This window comes from Callionymus lyra, chromosome 14, assembly GCF_982586985.1.
Source record: "Callionymus lyra chromosome 14, fCalLyr1.hap1.1, whole genome shotgun sequence".
Lineage (NCBI taxonomy): Eukaryota > Metazoa > Chordata > Actinopteri > Syngnathiformes > Callionymidae > Callionymus > Callionymus lyra.
In genome coordinates this window covers 11,566,456-11,587,468 of record NC_141831.1, presented here as the reverse complement: position 1 = coordinate 11,587,468, position 21,013 = coordinate 11,566,456, and the positions used below count along the sequence as shown (strand labels likewise).

General features: G+C 36.1%; 1 long non-coding RNA gene across 1 annotated transcript; it reads left to right on the top strand.

Moving 5' to 3' along the window:
• The first annotated feature begins 17,837 nt into the window (after positions 1-17,837).
• LOC148066028 (uncharacterized) lies at positions 17,838-19,446 on the top strand. Its single transcript, XR_015713328.1, has 3 exons — positions 17,838-17,892; positions 17,951-17,994; positions 19,329-19,446. It is a non-coding gene; the product is annotated as an uncharacterized LOC148066028 (long non-coding RNA).
• The last annotated feature ends 1,567 nt before the right edge of the window (positions 19,447-21,013 follow it).

Here is a 21,013-nt window from a genome sequence, read left to right as displayed (position 1 = left end):
TAACAGGGTTGTTTTCTCTCCAGCAGGTAATGACTCGTTCAGAGTGAGTTCATGCTCTTCAGATGTTCGCTGTGATGGACGTCGCTAAAGGATGTATTTAGAGTTTCTTTTGTTTCGTACTGATGGGTTTCTTTTTTTGGCATAAGAAAATGTAGAGCTATTAATCACACAAATACATCATCCTGACTATTTTGTACTGACAAATACTGTCTTAGTCGAGCTTCATATTCACGCTTTTGCTTGCTGCCAAGTTAAATTAAACTAAAAAAAAAGAAGTTTTCACAAAATTCCTGGAGGTTTTTTTTTGAGGAAGGCCACAGTTGATGAAGGGAAAAGGCCGAACATCAACAGCGACATCGTCACCTAGAGTTAACTCGTCAGAACTTCAAAATAAAAGCATACATTTTAACACAAAATTGGAAAATATTTTTCAGAATAACAGAAAATAAAAAATTAAGTATTTAAAGGTCAACCTAATGTGAAACTCTCCTGACATGTTACAAATATTGAAGTCTACCTCTCCAGGATACAGTGAGTACCTCATCATGACCATGTTTTCAACCTTTTACTTCATACTTTACTTTATAAAGTTCGTCTGAAATCTGGGCAAACAAGAGGTTACAAGAGTCCATTATGACGTAGGAATGGCTTCACTCCTCCTGCAGCCATCTGTAATAACACCCCGCTTTGTTTATACAACGAGTCCCCTGGAGATGAGACGTCTGGGATAGATGACACTCAGGGACTAACCTTGACGTTTGACCAATCACAGCAGAGTGGGCGTGGCTACGGTAAACTAGATTTTACCTTGAGAAAAAGAACATGATTGTCAACATAAATATAAAATATTGGAAGTTTCATTGAGGTAAGTGGTTTTGCTCTGTTTGCGAAGAATCGTTTCAACTTTTCTGCTACGGTCGGTTTTTCAATTTTACAACGTCGGGTCATTACAGGGTCCCGAGAACATTAAGGTTTAAGTTACCGGATCCTGCTCGCACTTGGCCAGAGCCGAAGACTCTGGACCTGCTTTGTAAGGAAGCCACACTTAAACAAGTCCAGATGGAAAATGAAGCGAAAATATATTTTTAAATAATTAATCCATCGATCAAAAGAACAACAAAAGACGCCGTGTTTGTTTCATTTTCACTTTTTGCCAAATAGTTAAACTCAAGACTCACTTAAATATCATGAGATATTGTCAATTAGAGACTTTTTTCAAACTTTTGACATTTAAAAAATATATAAAAGGTTTGTTTTGAACCGTCATGACTCACTTCTGTAGCCATTAGTTCATTGCTGCGTGTCGCCACATGACTTTGCCAGGGCCACGGGCTGAGAGGACGTTTTCAAAGTTCTAGGTTAAAAAAAGGTCTCTTTAAAAAGAAAAAAAAACATTGCTGCAATTACACTGCTCTGGCAGTGGGGGGAGCCAGAAACAAATATTTTAAACTTCTGTTTTGCAAAAAGGATCATGAGAAGGTGCAGAGATCTCGAGAAGCGTCTGAGACACACACACAAGGGATACCATAAACACACTTGTTTTCGGGTCTTCAGGTCACCTTGACCCAGAGACAACACAAGGGATACCTCAAACACATTTGTTTTATGTCTAGACAACACAAGGGATACCACAAACACACTTGTTTTCTGGCCTTCGGGTCACCTTGACCCAGACACAACACAAGGGATAACACAAAGACATTAGTTTTCAGGCCTTTGGGTCACCTTGACCTAGAGACAAGACAAGGGGTAACACAAACACATTTGTTTTTAGGCCTTTGGTTCACCTTGAAACAGAGACAACACAAGTGATAACACAAATACTTTTTTAGGGGCCCTCAGGTCACCTTGACCCAGAGATAACACAAGGGATACCTCAAACACACTTGTTTTTGGGCCTTCAGGTCACCTTGACCCAGAGACAACACAAGGGATAACACAAACACATTTGTTTTATGTCTAGACAACACAAGGGATACCTCAAACACACTTGTTTTCGGGCCTTCGGGTCACCTTTAACTGAGCTTGACACAGGTGCTCCAGGTGTATCAAAGAGTTGAGTTTAAACCTCTCCGTCCGAGGTTATCAAGGTCAGTTAGCGGCGTGTGATGGAAAACCTCTCAGCGGCCCCCGGACGCCGGCGCTCCGGGGCCGATGTTTTCCTTTCATTTAAATCAAGTGTTTTATTTGGATCAATATTAGCAGCAGCGACTGATCATAAGTGCCTCGTAGTTCGGCATCCGACTAGCGCGCTAATGGTTGTTGACGCGCTCGTGCTCGGCTCGGGGGGGAAAAAAAAAAACGAATGAAGGGCCCCGTTGAACCCCGACGACCCCAGCGCTCCGAGTTCGTCTGACGCCCCGTTTCCATCGATGCGGCACATGTTCCTCCAGGTTCCGTGTGATGATGACATGTTACATCATGAGGTCCCGTCCTGTGGGAGAGTCACACTGTCGCCACTGTAGACCCGGGTTTCTGGAGCGGGTCGAGCGAGGCCCCCCCCCCCCCCTCGACCCCCCCGGGACTCCCCGTGGAGTCGCTGGAGTCGGTTTTCGTTCTCGCAAACCAGCTGTCGAGTCCAAACGCAGGGAAAAAGCTCAGGGCGACTCGTACTGTAACCGCTTCCCTAAATCTTCTTTGACGACTGGAGGATCAGAATGTGTTTTTGTCGAAGGGGAAAATAAAGAGTGAAGGAAATTACAAGGCGAGGGCGTTCATGTGATATTTACTTGATTTGTTTTGGTTTTTATTAACCGTAAGCGAAAACATCGGTTGGTTCTTGTGCTAATAAGGTGGACGGACTCACGCTGCACAACAACATGGTGTTTCATGGTCTCCGGCGTCTGCTGCTCCTCGGTCTGCAGACGTTTATTAAAAATATGTTTCTTTTTTAAGTCCATTTATTCCGTCAATGAATGAGGGATCACACTGTTTATTGAAGAAGAAAAAAAAGAGGGAGTGGAGGAGAAATTATTAACCACAAATGTTGCCCTCGATTCAGTTTTGATACAAAGACGTATCCCTTGTGTTATCTCGAGTCAAGGGGACCCGAGGGCCCGGAAATGAAATCTTTTTTTTTTTTTTTATCCCTTGTGTTGTCTTTTGGTAAGGGAGCACAACAACATTGGATTTCGGGCCTTTGGGTCACCTTGACCTTGAGAAAACACAAGGGATTAAAAAAACACATTTGTTTTCAGGCCTTCTGGTCACTTTGACCCTGAGATAACACAAGGGATTAAAAAAAACAATTGTTTTCAGGTCTTCAAGTCACTTTGACCCTGAGATAACACAAGGGATTAAAAAAACACATTTGTTTTCAGGCCTTCTGGTCACTTTGACACTGAGATAACACAAGGGATTAACAAAAACACACTGGTTTTCTGGTGACTTTGACCCTGAGAAAACACAAGGGATTAAAAAAACACACTGGTTTTCTGGTCACTTTGACCCGAGATAACACAAGGGATTGAAAAAACACTTATTTCGGGTTTTCGGGTCACCATGACCCTGAAATACCACAAGGGATTGAAAAAACATGTTTGTTTTCGGGCCTTCGGGTCATCTTGACCCTGAGATAACTCAAGGGATTTAAAAACAATTTTGTTTTCCGGCCTTTGGGTCACCTTGACCCAGATATTACGCAAAGGATTAAAAAACACTTATTTTTAGGTCTTCGGTTCACCTTGACCCTGAGATAACACAAGGGATTTAAAATACACATTTGTTTTCAGGCCTTCACGTCATTTTGACCCAGAGATGACACAAGGGATTAAAAAAAAACACATTTGTTTTTGGGCCTTGAGGTCATCTTTACCCTGAAATAACACGAGGGATTAAAAAAACACATTTGTTTTCAGGCCTTCGGGTCATTTTGACCCAGAGATAACACAAGGGATTAAAAAAAACACGTTTGTTTTCAGGGCTTCTGGTCATCTTGACCCTGAGATAACACAACGGTTTATTGTGTGGGTCACAAACGTGTCGAATGATCACTTGATCTTTAAGATAAAATACAGAGAAGAGATAGAAGAAGACAAAGGAGATCATTGACAGGAGAGCCGAGACACAGCGCCCCCCACTGTCCACCAGCGGAGCTGCTTCAAAAAAAAAGAAGCAATACATATTAGAATACATACAATACACTCCTTTAAATGGCTATAGGGTAAAAAAAAAATACACACATAAGTGTATACATCAACAAAGAAACAAGTGTATTCTGTATTTCAAATAAGTGAATTACCTAAAACTATTTTATCAAATGGTCTTTTTGCTCATTTTGTTTTATCTCATAGTGGTTTTCCTCCTCCTACATTTCATCCCTGGGGGCCACATTATTTACTGTTGTGAGGGGCCCCCAGGCCACTAGAAAAAAAAAGGTACAAAACCTAAAAGAAGAAGAAAAAAGAGAGGAAAGAATACTAGATAAGCTACAATATATATTAGTGTTTATATAAAATATAAAATGTGGTAAAATACATTTTTATATATTTCTTTAATTTACTTCACAATTAGATTAAGAAAAAACTTTATATATAAGTTTAAAAAAAAAAAAACTCTGACACTAAATAAACATGTAATGATGTTATAATATGTTGAAAAGCATAATAAAAATAAATACAAATAAAATTGCTAGTTAACAATCAGATGGGTTTTTACACAACATAACCTCTTAATGGCCACAAAAATACAACCTAAAGGCTGCACTTTGGTCCGGACCAGAGCCTTTAAAAAAGATTTTTAACATCTTAATCTTCTGTTGATCTCAGGACATGATCAGTGGTCATAATCTAATGTTGGGCTCATTGATCTTACAAACTCAACGACAAGAATAAATCCGACACAGAGCTGCTCCCGTCCGGTGACTAATGGCTCCGTAAGTCATGTAACAAGTGCGGCGTGTCATCGGTCAAAGGTTTAACTTTGAGAGCCAAGATTTGATGGAGTCCCTTTGTTAACTTGAATAAACCCGAGCTGCTAGTTAAGAGAATCCTTCTTCATGTTTATTTCATCCAGCTTGTGTGTGTGTGTGAGAAAGATGGAGGATCAAAACAAGATGTCTTCAATCGCTTTATCTTTCTTTATCAGTCAGAAATTGTCTGATCAAAACTATGAACATGTGTTTCGCATCAGTTATTCAAATAGTTACAGTTTGTGTGCGTGTCTGAGCTTCAGACAGTTGTGGGTCTGGGTTTGTTTTCCTTCTCAGTGTAACACAATACGTTTACAGAACAAACAAAAAAAAAGTTCAATAAAAATATTTCTCTCCTTGTATTGGTACCTTTGATTGTTCCCGCATGTTTGTGAAGGAGGTGGAAGAGTTCGTGCTGTTGCACGAGAGGAGGTTCAGGTGTCGCTTCTGTTACACTTTAGACGTTACATTAAAAACACACACTTATCTGACAACTTTGTCTTTCTGGATCTTTTTTTTTTTTTTTTCAAAGACCTGGACCCGGGCCACGTCTTCAACAGATGTTCCACTGGTTTCCATCCTGGAGAATCACAGAAATATGACTTTAACGACACAGTTCAAGGAGAACAAAGAACATATTTGGATTGTTTTTTTAGACTCAAAGACAGCGGGAGGAATAATCTAGTTAGCCTTGTCTTCTGCATTTAAGGAGATTTCTTTTTAGAGTTAGAGACCTTGTCAGAACGGCAGGTGCTGTCACCACGTGTCATTAATCAAGGAAGAAAAAAGACGATTTTGACTCAAATTAATACATTAATGTAATATATAAATATATATATATATTACATTAATATATATAATCATAATATAATTCATATAATAATATATAAATAAATAAATAAAAGTCCGTTTTTTTCCACCTTGAATTAACAAATGTGGTTCTATTTAAACATTCATTCCAGCTAAATAATAGAGTAATAAAACAAAAAGTAAAAGAATAATAAAACATTCTACGATTAAGTGAGTATAACGAACTATGAGAACCAACACTGAATAACAATTGTAGCTCAAAGTCCAGATTTAATTCGTCTTTATTTTTTTCGAATCCATTCATCCGAATTAAAACGATTTCTATGAGTCAAAAGTTAAATGTGGAAATCCAGATGAGCCCACCCAGAAAAGTGAGACCATAAAAAAGAGGAGATCTTAACTCAAAACAGTGCTTAGTCACATCCATCATTCTTAATTGATAATAAATCCCTCGCAAAAAGTCCTTTTTTTTTTATTCACGTGTTTTATCAGAATGTTGAAAAAAGTCAAGCAGCCATATTGTGACTCAAGTCGTTGTCATTTGAGGCTTTTCAACCATGTGTGCGAGTGAAGGTCGTTGCGTTTGAGGGAAGAATTTAAGAATATTTTTTAAGAACCTTGCGCGTGTGGAGATAGAACTGAACGGACTTCTACTGCCCCCTCCTGGTCAAACCCGACCTGGACGGTCAAAGTCAAGTTGATTTAATTCATTCCTTGAGGATAAATTCTTATTTATATTATATTTATATTGTTTCTTAGGTGTTATTTCTTTTCTTTTCTTTTTTTTTAAATACTATGTTCACCTTAGCACTGCTACTGACAACCTAAGCTAGCACATGTGCTATCAACTAAAAACTGATATGTTTTTATTTATACTTTAACATTCAAATATTACAAAATTCATAACTTTAATTAACCCCTTTTTAAATTATTACCTCAGATACGAAGATATGAATTCTTACAAGAATACTTGACGCACATTATAGCTAACAGTGTTGCTAATATGCTGTGTAAGACGGTTATTAGCAAACTTAGCATCATGCTAATTCGAGAAAGCACACTTATTATTATAATTATTATAATACCAAACAAAAAATACGGGTTATTGTTATCATATAAACATAATAACATCTCATTTTAATTATGTGTGGTTTTTTTTACAACAAAAAATCAGAAACATAAATCAAATAACTAAATTAAAAATTTAAATTTAAATTAAATCTCGTAATGGAACTGATATGAGAAAATAAATGAGTAAAAAAGCTATAAAAACATCAACAGAGTTACTCACTTTCATCCCTTTTGTTTTCATTATCGCTCCTAATTTATCTATAGACTTTAAAACCCTTTTTAGCGTATAAAAATATAATCGATATCATCAGCAGGTGGCGGTAGCGTTCAGGAAAACACATAAAGTGGCGAAGAAGAACTTGTCACATTATCAACATTTCCTGATATTCCTGTCCTCTTTTTTTTTATTTTGTTAACATTATTAAAAGCAGACAATCTCATGACCTCCTTGGCAGGGGTATTAACACAATGCGTGCCAAGTCTACACCGACTGATGCTAGTATACACAAAACTTTATTACTCACGCACAATTGTAGACACAAAAAAAAACATACACTATTCACACTTTCTGCCACACATACAAAGTACACGTAGTATATTGAACATATGTACACAATCACACAAGTAAATAGACACTTTATTACACAAAGACATGGGACAAATAAAATAAATATGCACACAATCATACACACACTAAAGGAGGTACACAATACATGCCACACAATTAAAAAAAACATTTAAAAAGGACTTTTAGGAAATACAAAGTAAACAATGACAAGGAGACTCACAAATGTGTGTAGTAGGTTCACACACTTGACCCTGATATTGATATTTAAACTACACACACTTTCTGCAACAGATACAAACAAAACACATATTTAAATCAACACGTGTACACAATCACACATATTTATTATACACAAATGTGTGTTTTTGTGTGTAGTCAGTTCACAAACTTGACCCTGAGATTTTCATTTAAATATTTTTAAACTACACACAGTTTCTGCCACGGATACAAACAAAACACATAGTATTACTCATCACATGTACACAATCACATGTATTTATTATACACAAACGTGTGTTTTTGTGTGGTTCACACACTCACACAGTTCACACACTCAAACAGACAAAAAAAGAAAGCACTTTATTTCCAGATGTTTTCATCATATATCGTTTTTTTGTATTTTTGCTAACACACATACAAGCAGAACATCTTATGACCTCCTTGGCAGGGGTATTAACACAATGGGTGTCACATCTACACCCACTGATAGTTTAACACACAAACCTTTATAACTCAAAAACGGACACATGGAAATAAATATTTGAACATGATGTGTTTTACAAACATAACACACACTTTCTGCAACAAACACAGACAAAACACACAACATACACACTTTTATTATACACATTAAATAAATACACACAAAAGCTAGATTTTCATAAAGAAGATACACACACACACTACGTGTACACACAATTTGAAATAAGGATTAGGAAAGTAAACAATCAATGACTCACAAATGTGTGTGTACTGTGTGTGTGTGTGTGTGTGTTGTGGGTTCACAAACAGATGAATAGATAGTTAAAGGTGATTACGTTTGTGAGTCCATCTGTGACAGATGTGCGATTGCCAACAGCAGGTGTGTTTATGACTTCATTCCTGACAACATGTGGGTCAGCCTCACACACACACACACACACACACACGCACCGTGTCATCCACATGGTTGTGTTGTTGTTGTTGTTGTTGACCTAGGACTCTGAGAAGTTGAATTCCTGCCTCGTCTTTAACGACAAACACGTAGAGGATATAAATCCTTCTTGGCGTCGACTTCAAACGTCTCAGGGATCAAACTACACACAGATGTGCGACTTCTGGAGAACTCTTAACCTTCTGCAATCATGGCCTTCATCGGGCGAAAAAGGGAGTCGCTGGTTCCAATCCACGGTGGATGTCAATCTGCATCACAGGAAAGAGATTCTGAGGAAATGGAAAACACACTTGACACATTATTCCATCTGATTAACGAGTCCTGCTCGTCGTTACTTACTTAGAACAACAAGGTTACGAGCCGACGAACAGCGTGAGCGTCTTAGATCAACACACATGTTGTTGTCAATCAATGGAGGATTTCATCTTGACTGAGTTTATGTAGCTGTGCAGCAGATTTATGTGTTTGCTCGTATTTATTGATTTTTATTTGTCAACAAATAGTTTATGACAATAAAAAGCGTCTCTTGAATCCAATTAATATATCAATGTATTTTTTAGTTATTGTTTTCCTTTTTAAAATGTTATTTTTTAATGTTAGTTTGTTTTACTTTGAACACTTTTTAGTTATTTTTTTTATAAAGATTTAATAAATCTTTATTTATAGAACAGCTTCTATTACATATAGTTATGTGATTATTGTTAAAAACTAAACAAAAAATATATATAAAATAAAAAAAATAGTTAAACAAAAATAGAATTGTATTAATTTATAAAGAAAGTGAAAAAATAAATGTTTTTTTATTTATTAATTATCTACAGACAATTTAGAGTTTTCAATTAAAAAATTATATAAAAATATGGTTGTTTTTTTTACAATTTACAAACGAGAAAATAACAAATAAATAAAAAGTTGGATATATTATTATTATATATAAAATATTGCAGAAATTAAAAATAAACGTGAATAAATAAAAGTGATCGAAGTACTAAATATAATCAAGGACAGATTTTTGTAGTTTTCTTGAATTCACAGCAGAAAAGGTAAAACAAAATGGACTGAAAATGATGAAAGAAAGAAAGAAATAGAAACATATACATTCAACTTACATGGGATAAATAATATATTAATGACTTTCTATTTTCCCCACGAAATAAATAATATATAATAAATAAACTAAAATACATAATGTCCTTTTTTTCTACAAGATACAAAAGATTATTTACTGATTCATTTTTATTTTGCAGTTTTCATGAATTCACTGCAGAAAAGGTAAAATAAAAACTTGAAATTTGCCCCCAAATGGTCTAAAAAAAAGGTAAGTATCAATAATAAATAATTACATACGTATAAATTAAACTTAAAATAAGAAAAAACATCAGAAGATACAGAAGCTAAAATTGAATAAAATAAAAATAAATAAATAAACATAAATAAATGAAAAACATTATCAAGGACTTTCTCCTTATTCTCTACAAGATACAAAAGCGTTTTTATTTCGATTGACCTTCAGCTTTAGTTGCATGAATTCCCAGCAGAAACAACAATATATATTTTTATTTTCTATATAAATAAAAATGTTGATGAAAGAACTTCCCGACAATGGTCTGTAAAAAAGTTTTTAATGAGGCAACTATAAAAAAAAGAAAAAGATTGAGTCATAAACCTTCAGATTGAGTTTACAAAGAAACAGCTTCACTTGTTTCCTGATTTGATTGGAAGTTTTTGGTATCAGTGACTTGGAAGAAGAAGGTTGTCGGTTCGATTTCTTCCACTCGCACGCGGATGGGAAGTGACACGAGGCAGTTTGGCGGCAGATGAGTCGCTGACGTCACTGGACGGAGCTGGAGGAGGAAGTTGAAGTTGACGCAGATGTTGAGTTTATCAGCTCTTTATTCAGTGTGAAGATACACTGGAAACACTATCAGTCAGTAGACGTTTAAACTTCGATCATTCACATCGTAGCGCAAACAATAAAACCGCTTTTTTCAATGTTCAAATATTTACTCATCCTTCTTGTTTATATGTGTATTTTATTTTGTTCTACTCCAAAATATAAAAAAAATTATCTAAAATAAATGTATTAATTGAAATATACATGAGACAAAAGACTTTTTCCCTTCTTTTTTTGCAAGATACAAAAGAAAAATTCCGATGTCTTTTATTTTTGCAGTTGAATTTTAATAGATAGATTTTTTTATATAATTTCATGAAACGTATTATTTTTGCTAAATTTTTACAAGTTTTTTCGGGAGGGTTTTACGTTTCTTTATTTTGGTTTGACGGTCCCTCACAAAAGTCAAGGTACATAATGTGGCCCCTTGAATTTGTCAAACTGTGACACTAAACCCAGTTTTTAAAATAATAATAATTAATGTAATGATAATATTTGAAAATAGATTAATTATATTTTATTTATTTATTGTTTGATTACAGTTGAAAATTGTTTGATTACAGATTTAAATGGTTAATAAGGAAGTATATCTTTAAAAATAAATAATAAATTGATATTTTAGAATTAAAAAATTTCTATTCTGGCTGAAGGTTTTGAAGCTAAATCTAGTAATAATAATAATAATAATAATAATAATAATAATTAAACGTTTCTTTTTTAAATGGGTCTTGTTTCTTGAAAATTAAAAATACATTTTGTATAAGCCACAAAACTATCAGAGGGACTAACAGACTTGGTACAACATTACTCCAACATATTAAAAAACTATTTAAAAAAATAATAATAATGAAAATAAACATGAAAATACTTTTTCCTTTTCTTTTTTTCTTTTTCTTTTACAAGATACAATAGAAAAATTCCCATGTCTTTTATTTTTGCAGTTGAATTTTAATAGATACATAAATAAAAATAAACATCGATAAATAAATAAAAATATTATCAACATAAATATATCCAAATAAAGTCAACATTTTTACCCATCTAAACTAAATGTGCAACTTAACAGCCTTAAAAAATAAAGTTACAAAAAAAGTACTTCCTGTTACTTGTACTCATATAATTGAATAGGAAATATTACTATTTTGCTGAAATCCTTTGTAGAATCTGTCAAATAAGTCCTAGAAGGAAGAAACCGAACAGCAAAAAAACAGTTTGTGCCAAAAACAATGATGTTTCCCTCACTTTTATTTCACTTCATTCTGTTTTACAGTAAAAAAAAAAAAGAAGCTCCAGCGAGCAAAACTTCCAGCTTCCACGAGCGGTTGTTTGCAGACAATTGACACCTCACTTAGGGTATTTGACAAACTGACACTCACTGAAACAGAGTGTCCAACTCAGCTTGTCAAATACACTAAGTGGGGGGCCTGATCTCCAGCGGTGGGCGGGGGGGGGAGTGCCTGGAAAGGAAGACGACATCTCAGCCAATTATATTATATCGCTGTGAACGTAAAAAGAAACGTTTGTCACCTGAGGTCCCGGCGCCGGTGGCTTCGCTGGCGTCTCCTCTGCAGCTCTGATCAAGCGACGGCGAAGACAGTTGGGTTGAGCGGAGAAAGAGGAAGCCGAAACAAGGAAGATAACGGCGGAGCTCGCGCTCAGGAAACGTGTGGAAATAAAGTGTCAACATGTCATTATTGTGAAACCGAGGATCCACAGATAATAGTTTGAGCTGAGATGTTTTTTTTTGTTTTCTGTTTTTAGAAACTTTCCACAAAAACTGGGGAGAGAGGTCAAGGAGGTCACGAAACATCAGGCATGTCAAAAGGGGGCCATTTATGGCCCTTCAGCAGATATATTATTCATTCAAAGAAGTTAAAATTTAAAAAAAATTAAACTTTCTATAACAACATTCAAAGGAAAACACCAACGTGAAGCTGCAACCTGACCATGCCAAGTGTCCATGCTAAGTGTCCATGCTAAGTGTCCATGCTAAGTGTCCATGCCAAGAGTCCGTGCTAAGTGTCCATGCTAATTGTCCATGCTAATTGTCCATGCTAGTTGGCCATGCAAGGTGTCCATGCCGAATGTCCATGTCAATTGTACATGCCAAGTTCCTTGCTAAGTGTCCATGCTAATTGTCCATGCCTAGTGTCCACGTTAATTATCCATGCTAAATTTCAGTGCTAATTGTCCATGCTAATTGTCCATGCTAATTGTCCATGCCCAGTGTCCATGTTAATTATCCATGCTAAATTTCAGTGCCAATTGTCCATGCTAATTGTCCATGCCTAGTGTCCATGCCAAGTGTCAATACTAAGTGTCCATGCTAAGTGTCCATGCTAATTGTCCATGCTAAGTGTCCATGCCAAGTGTCAATACTAAGTGTCCATGCTAAGTGTCCATGCTAATTGTCCATGCCAAGTGTCAATACTAAGTGTCCATGCTAATTGTCCATGCTAGTTGGCCATGCTAGTTGGCCATGCGAGATGTCCATGCCGAATGTCCACGCTAATTGTCCATGCTAATTTTCAATGCTAAGTGTCCATTCTAAGTGTCCATTCTAAGTGTCCATGCTAAGTGTCCATGCTAAGTGCCCATGCTAATTGTCAATGCTAAGTGTCCATTCTAAGTGTCCATGCTAAGTATGTGCTAATTTTCAATGCTAAGCGTTCATTCTAAGTGTCCGTGCTAATTCCTAAAACATTCTCATGTCCACTTTTCATCATCATCACTTGTCATCGAATGTGGCCCCTCCTCTATGATGAAATGTTTGGACATCCTTAACTGTATGTCATGTACAAGCTGTACTGACAGCATCTTTGTTTAACTCATTTTCATTTTATTAAACAAATCACAAATTAATGTTTTGTGGGGCAGAAAACATGTGATTACTTAAGTATAACATTTATCTACAAAACATTATGTTTTATCAACATTTGTGTTGTTTTTAATTTATGTTCTTTGAAAAGTCATGAAATAAACAGAAAAAACCCTCTGTTGCTTCATGCTAATAGTTTTCCAAAAGTATCAAATATCTGAAGTTTAATTTGCCAAAATAAATGAAAAACATCAGTCACGTGACTCCTCCCACTGAAGAGTTTCCCCTTAATTGTTCGCACCTGTCTGATGTGCTTGATGAGTCACATAAGGCTGCAGGTGAGTCCAGTCGCTCATGAACAGTCATGCTGACAGGTGAGTCCGTCGCTGAGGTTTAAACTTTGTCTTAGTTAAAAGTAAATGACTCTGAAACAAAGGTTTATTTATATTGGCTGAATTTTTGTCTCTTTTGTGCGTCTCAAGATGACGATGTGAACCTGAAGAGCTGGTGAAGTTTGCAGTGGGTGAGTAAAGTACTACTCTTGAGTAGTACCTGATCCTGTCGTCAATCTCTGAAGCGTCTAACCGTGAGTACTTTTTCTTATTGTACCGCGGTGCAGGGCAGTGACAGGAACATGCAACACACACTAAAAGTTATTAAACGGGCAAATGGTTATTAAACGGGATTTTTTTATAAAACTTAAAAATTTACGTCACTTTGGACTCGTTCAACCTGGAATTTTCAATTTGAGGACTTGAAGGCCCGCCGGATCCACGACCACCAGGTGAGACTTTCTCCTCCATGTTTGAAGTGTTAAATTATCTGCAAATCTGTTATTAAAGAATTTGAATTCAACTTGTATTTAAATTACGCTAAAACCTAATTTTCTCAGATTTGCTTTTTTAAATTTCCATCAATTGCACGTATGTTACCACGTTCTTTTCCTCAGGTGGAGGATGTTGAAGCTGCTGGACTTCTTGAAGATGGAGCAGGTTCTAAGAAGACGATGAAGATGCACCGCTGAAGATAAAGTGTGATTATTGTATGACATGTATGTAAAACATTGTAATCACTGATGTCTGTACTGGTAGTCTATGATGTAAAACTCTGTAAGAAATGTAATGTATGAGTATCTTATGTTGACAAGCTAACGCTAAATGACGCTTGATTTATTGTGTATATATAGACATGCTAAGGCTAATGTTGTACATAATCCTAAATGTTGGCATGATTTATCCTGCAGATCTGATGCTAACTTGACTTGTGTCCATGCTAATGCTTACATTGATTTCATGGGTGAAGTGACTGCTGTGCTAAGGATTAGTAGCTAATGTTAACATGCTAAGGCTAATGTTGTACTTTGTATAAAGTTGTACTACCTGCCAACTTTTTTTCCAGCGGGTACTAATGCTAACATTGATTTCCTCACCAGGTGATGGTGACTGCTGTGCTAAGGATGAGTAGCTAATGTTGACATGCTAAAGCTAATTGACAATGACTTGATGTTCTTTATATTGACATGCTAAGGCTATTGTTGTACATGATCACAAATGTTGGCATGTTTGAGCTAAAGATCTGATGCTAACTTTTATGCAGAAGATGCTAACTGACTTTCACTACAGGGGAGGTGACTGCTGTGCCAAGAGGATGGAGCTGCCAACATTAACTCAATTATCATGATGCTAACTTGCCTTTTTTTCCAGCGGGTGCTAATGCTAACATTGATTTCCTCAACAGGTGATGGTGACTGCTGTGCCATGGATGAATGTCTAATGTTTGAAAAGTTGACCTGCAGATCTGATGCTAACTTGACTTTTTATTCAGAAGGTGCTAATGCTAAAACTGTTTCTGCAGTGAGGGTGGCTGCTGTGCTAAGGAGGAAGGAGCAGCTAAAGTTGTACTACCTGCTCACATTAACTCATGATGCTAACTTGATTTTTTTCCAGCTAATGCTCAAATTGATTTCCTCAGCAGGTGATGACTGTTGTGCCAAGGATGACTAGCTAATGTTGACATGCTAAAGCTAAATGGACTTTATGTCTATACATTGACATTCTAAGGCTAATGTTTTGCATTAATGACCTGCAGATCTGATGCTAACTTGAGTCCATGTTAAAGCTAAGAAGGATTTCCTGTTAGGTGACTGCTGTTCTAAGAATGAGTAGCTAATGTTAACACGATGAGGCTACTGTTTGCATAATTGACCTGCAGTTCTGACACTAACCAGACTTTTTTTTTCCTAGCGGGTGCTAATGCTAACATTGATTTCCTCAGCAGATGATGCTGACTGCTGCTAGGATGAGAAGCTAATTTTGACATGCTTGATGCTAACTAGACTTTTTCGTTCCCTTTTTTTTTCTCTTTTCTGCAGTGGGTGCTAATGCTAACATTAATTTCCTCTGCAGGTGAGGTAACTGCTGTGCCAAGCAGGAGCTGCTAAAGTTATTCAACACACCAACATTAACTCAAAGATCGTGATGCTAACTTTACCATTTTCCAGTGGGTGCTAATGCTTACATTGATTTCTACAACAGGTGATGGTGACTGCTGTGCCAAGGATTAGTAGTTAATGTTAACATGCTAAACTATTTGACAATGAATTGATTGTCTATATACTGACATGCTAAGGCTATTTTTGTAAATGATCAGATGTAAACATGCTTGAGCTGCAGATCTGACGCTAACGTTACTTTTATTCAGAAGATGCTAATGCTAAGACTTTCACTGCATGTAAGGTGACTTCTGTGCAAGGAGCAGCTAAAGTTGTACAACCCGCCAACATTAACTCAAAGATCATGATTCTAACCTTTTCCAGCTGGTGCTAATGCTAACATTGATTTCCTCAGCAGGTGATGACTGCTGTGCCAAGGATGACTAGCTAATGTTGAAATGCTAAAGCTAAATGGACTTTATGTATATACATTGACATTCTAAGGCTAATGTTTGGCATTAATGACCTGCAGATCTGACGCTAACTTGACTTAAGTCCATGCTAAAGCTAACATGGATTTCCTGTTAGGTGACTGCTGTTCTAAGAATGAGTAGCTAATGTTAACACGATACGGCTAATGTTTGCATAATTGACCTGCAGTTCTGATGCTAACATGACTTTTTTTTTCCTAGCGGGTGCTAATGCTAACATTGATTTCCTAAGCAGGTGATGGTGACTGCTGTGCCAAGAATGAGTAGCTAATGTTAAAATGCTAAGGCTAATGTTTGCATAATTGACCTGCAGATCTGATGCTAACTTGACTTTTATTCAGCAGGAGCTAATGCTAAGACTTTTTCTGTAGGTGATGTGACTGCTGTGTCAAGGAGCAGCTAAAGTTGTGCTACCTGCCAACATTAACTCATGATGCTAACTTGACTTTTTTTTTTTTCCCCCAGTGGGTGCTAATGCTAACATTGATTTCCTCAGCAGGTGATGGTGACTGCTGTGCCAAGGATGACTAGCTATTGTTGACATGCTAAAGCTAATTGACAATTATTTAATTTTCTATATATTGACATGCTAAAGCTATTTCTGTACATGATTACAAATGTTGGCATGCTTGAGCTGCAGATCTGATGCTAATGCTAAGACTTTCACTGTATGAGATGACTTCTGTGCCAAGGAGGAAGGAGCAGCTAAAGTTGTGCTACCTGCCAACATTAACTCAAAGATCATGATGCTAACTTTTTTCCAGCGGTGCTAATGCTAACATTGATTTTTCTCAGCAGGTGATAACCACTGTGCCAAGGATGAGTAGCTAATGTTGAAATGCCAAAGCTAAATGGACTTTATGTATATACATTGACATTCTAAGGCTAATGTTTTGCATTATTGACCTGTAGATCTGACGCTAACTTGACTTGAGTCCATGCTAATGCTAACATGGATTTCCTGTTAGGTGACTGTTCTAAGAATGAGTAGCTAATGTCAACACGATACGGCTAATGTTTGCATAATTGACCTGCAGTTCTGATGCGAACATGACTTTTATTCAGCAGGAGCTAATGCTAAGACTTTTTCTGTAGGTGAGGTGACTGCTGTGTCAAGAGCAGCTAAAGTTGTGCTACCTGCCAACATTAACTCATGATGCTAACATGACTTTTTTCTAGCGGGTGCTAATGCTAAAATTGATTTCCTCAGCAGGTGATTGTGACTGCTGTGCCAAGAATGAGTAGCTAATGTTAAAATGCTAAGGCTAATGTTTGTATAATTTACCTGCAGATCTGATGCTAACTTAATTTTTATTCAGAAGATGCTAATGCAGGTGATGGTGACTGCTGTGTTAAGGTTAAGATTGTGTTTGCATGATTGACCTGCAGAGCTCGTGCTAAATTTACAGTATTTTTGTATATAATTAACTCGCACTAATTGACTCTCTGTAGGTGCTAATGCTAATTTTGCCATCTGCTGGTGATTGAACCATACTATGCTAAGGTCAGTAGCTTTCTTTAAAAAGCTAATGCTAATAATTAATCTAGGCTAACATTCCCTTTTTTCAGCAGGTGCTGATGCTAACTTTGACCTAATGGTGATCGATGCTTACTTTGCTAAGGTGAGTTACTTGACTTTTGAAGCCTATAATGAATTTTGTGCATATATTGGCTAATGTTTCCTTTTTTTTCAGCAGGTGCTAATGCTAACTTTGACCTAATGGTGATCGATGCTTACTTTGCTAAGGTGGGTAACTTAAAATGAATTCTTAGCATAAATTGGCTAATGTGTACTTTTTCAGCAGGTGCTAATGCTAACTTTGACTTTCAGTAGCGGATCGATGCTAAGGTGAGAAATCCAATTTACAAGCTAATGCTAAAGTTCTTTCTCATTCCAAATATGAAATGGTTGGATATCCTGATGCTAACGGTCCATCCACAGGTCTTTCCCAGCGAGTTACTGTGGGTATAGCAGTTAATCTTGACAATTGAGTGCTGTCATGTGACCAGGAGTACCTGAGGGTGAATATTATTAACATGCAGTATTGGTGTGTTTCGATGGTTGCTGCACTTCTGTGGATAAGAAAGTTGACGTGTTCAACCAAGGTTTGAACTTCAACACAAGGGTTTGAAATGTTTATATACACAAAGGTTCTTTTTAAATGAAAGTACAAAAGTTTGTACTTTATTACATCCAGAATGGTTGGAAATGCTTTGAAAAGATGGTTAAAAACAAAGGTTTGAAGTTTCACTTGATTCACAATGGTTCAACATGGTTTGTACTTTTTAAATGCAAAAGTACAAAAATGATTTTACTTCCTTACATCAGAATGGTTTTGGGGTTTTTTTGTTTCCAGGAAATGCCTTGAAATGTGTAACGATGGTTTGAAATGCTGCTTACGCCATATTTCTCTTTGACAATACAAAGGTAAAAAAAACTACCCTTTACATCCAGAATGGTTTGAAGTGTTTGTCCACAAAGGTTTCAATGTTTTTCTTTCCAGCAATGATTTGAAATGGGTTTTTTTTTTTCTATTCACAAAGGTTTATTAAGAATGGGTTGACATGTTTTTATACATGAAGGTTTTCTTTTAAATGCCGATGTACAAATCTTTTTACATCAAGAATTGTTTTGACTGTTTCATAAACATCTGAGGTGTTCACACTTTTTCTATCCATGGTTTGACGAAGGTTAATTTCTATGCAATGGTTTGAAATGTTTAATGTATATAAAGGTTTGAATATGTGCCTTTATATAAATGGTCTGCAATGTTTTTCTTGAGGGAAAGGTTTGAAACATTTCAATACTTCTACATTTTGGAAATGTGTTCTTTTAAGGGAAGGTTTGAAGAGTTTATAATTTATCTACATGGGTTCTTATTTTCAAAGGTTTATTTTTATGCATGAGGTTTTTAAATGTTAATACTTGAATGTATCATAATGGTTTGAGATGTTTATATAAAATAGTTTGACATTTGAAAATCTACACAAGGGTTGAAATGTTCTATAACTTTTTTTTTCCCTCAAAGGTTTGGTTTTTAAACAAAGGTTTGAAGTGTTTTCACTTGATCCACAATGGTTTGTACATTCAAAGGTTTTACTTCTATGGATGAGGTGTTATATTTTTCTGAAGTATTAAGATGACATACTTCTATTTTAAATGTTACTTTTATTCTCTGACAGGCAGAACCAGCAGACAACTGTCATGTGACCAGAACCAGAGTCCTTCATCGCTCCTGGATTGAAGGACTACCAGGAACATCCAGATCGACTTGTCATCCTTGTTTAAAGTTTCTCTTCTACTTAAAATCAAATAAAAACTCTGGAACTTACCCGTCTTGACTACTTTGGTCTTTATTGTATTTTACTTTTTAAATTTAGTTTCTATTTTAATATTTCAAAGAATCATGGAAGGCTTTTCTTCAACCAATGTTGGCCCAGGAAGTTCAGAAGAATGAAGACGATTGAGACTCTTCACATCCATCTGACCTGCTGTGGATCATCACGACCAACAAATCTTAACCTCAACTCGGAAGATTTCAAGGGTCCATAAAACTGATTTAAAATGTCTTAAGATTTGCGTCATCAGCTCATGATTATCCAAAGCAATTGATCGAACACTTCTGAGAAGATTCTACACAAAGTTGACGCTTTGAGACTGAAAAGGCGCTTTGTCACCAGCTATTTAAAGTCGTATTTTGAATGCGACGGACATTTCATTGTTGGCTGCACTAAGCCAAGGTGGAAATTTGACAATTTTTGTTAGCGTCCGATTGTTGGATTACAGTGGAAAATTGATTAGTTTTAAAAAATTGTTTTTCGGATAAATTATTCAAATGTAGTTAAATTGTCTTACCATTAAAGAAAACGTGTATATACTATAAAGTTAAGAAATTGAATTAGAACCTCTTATCTAAATCTCCAGTTAGAATCAGAATCAGAAAAACCTTTATTAGTCCCGCGAGGGGAAATTCGGTTTAACAGCAGCAAGAGAAATAAAAACACCCAGAAATAAAAACGAGAAATAGAATAAAAGATAAATCTGCGCTATATAATATATACAAATGAATAAAAATACAAATTACTAACATGAAATAAAGGTAGAAATGGAGGGGAAAAAAAACATCTGTTTTTAAATGTTAGATTTAGGGATTTTCTTGTTATGAGTTTAAAAATGCATAATTTTGCTCTTCGGAAAATTCAATTAAACATTCAAATCTTACACAATGAACATTAAAAAAATATACTTATCTAAAATATTAAGTGGATTGATTGGGGTTCATTAAAAAAAAAAAACCTGATCCGCATTTAACAATAGTTTCCGACATATAGTTTCTGACCCGTACAAAGACCAGAACAAATGTTGGTCAACTTGCAGAGAATGTTTGATAACGTGTCGGTTCCGCTTCACACCCCAGAGTGACTCAGTCACTGGACTTCCCTCGATTAACTGACACATGAAGCTTCCTCTATACAGACAATCATCTTCAGTTCCACATCCAGGAGCTTTGAACGCTTGTGAAGTTTTTTAAACAAATGTTCTTTTAATTATTGATGTTGCTCAGGGTTACCAGAGGTGCAGACTCTGGTTCTGACGGTATAGACTTTTTAAATCTTGTTTTAAAACTGATCATCAGTTTAGTGAAGCTGCATTTAAGGGCAAATGCCCACACTTGGCTTTACTCTGTTAGTGTGATGTTTCACACGTTAAGAATGAAACTTAAATATGTGTCAATATCTTCACCACCATCATTTACAAACGCCGTGTCAAGGGTTTCGACACCATTTCTAAGACATGAAACGACAGGAAGTTGCAAATGAGAGAACATTGGTGTTGAGAAAGAGAAGTGTGAGAAAATGATCTCGAA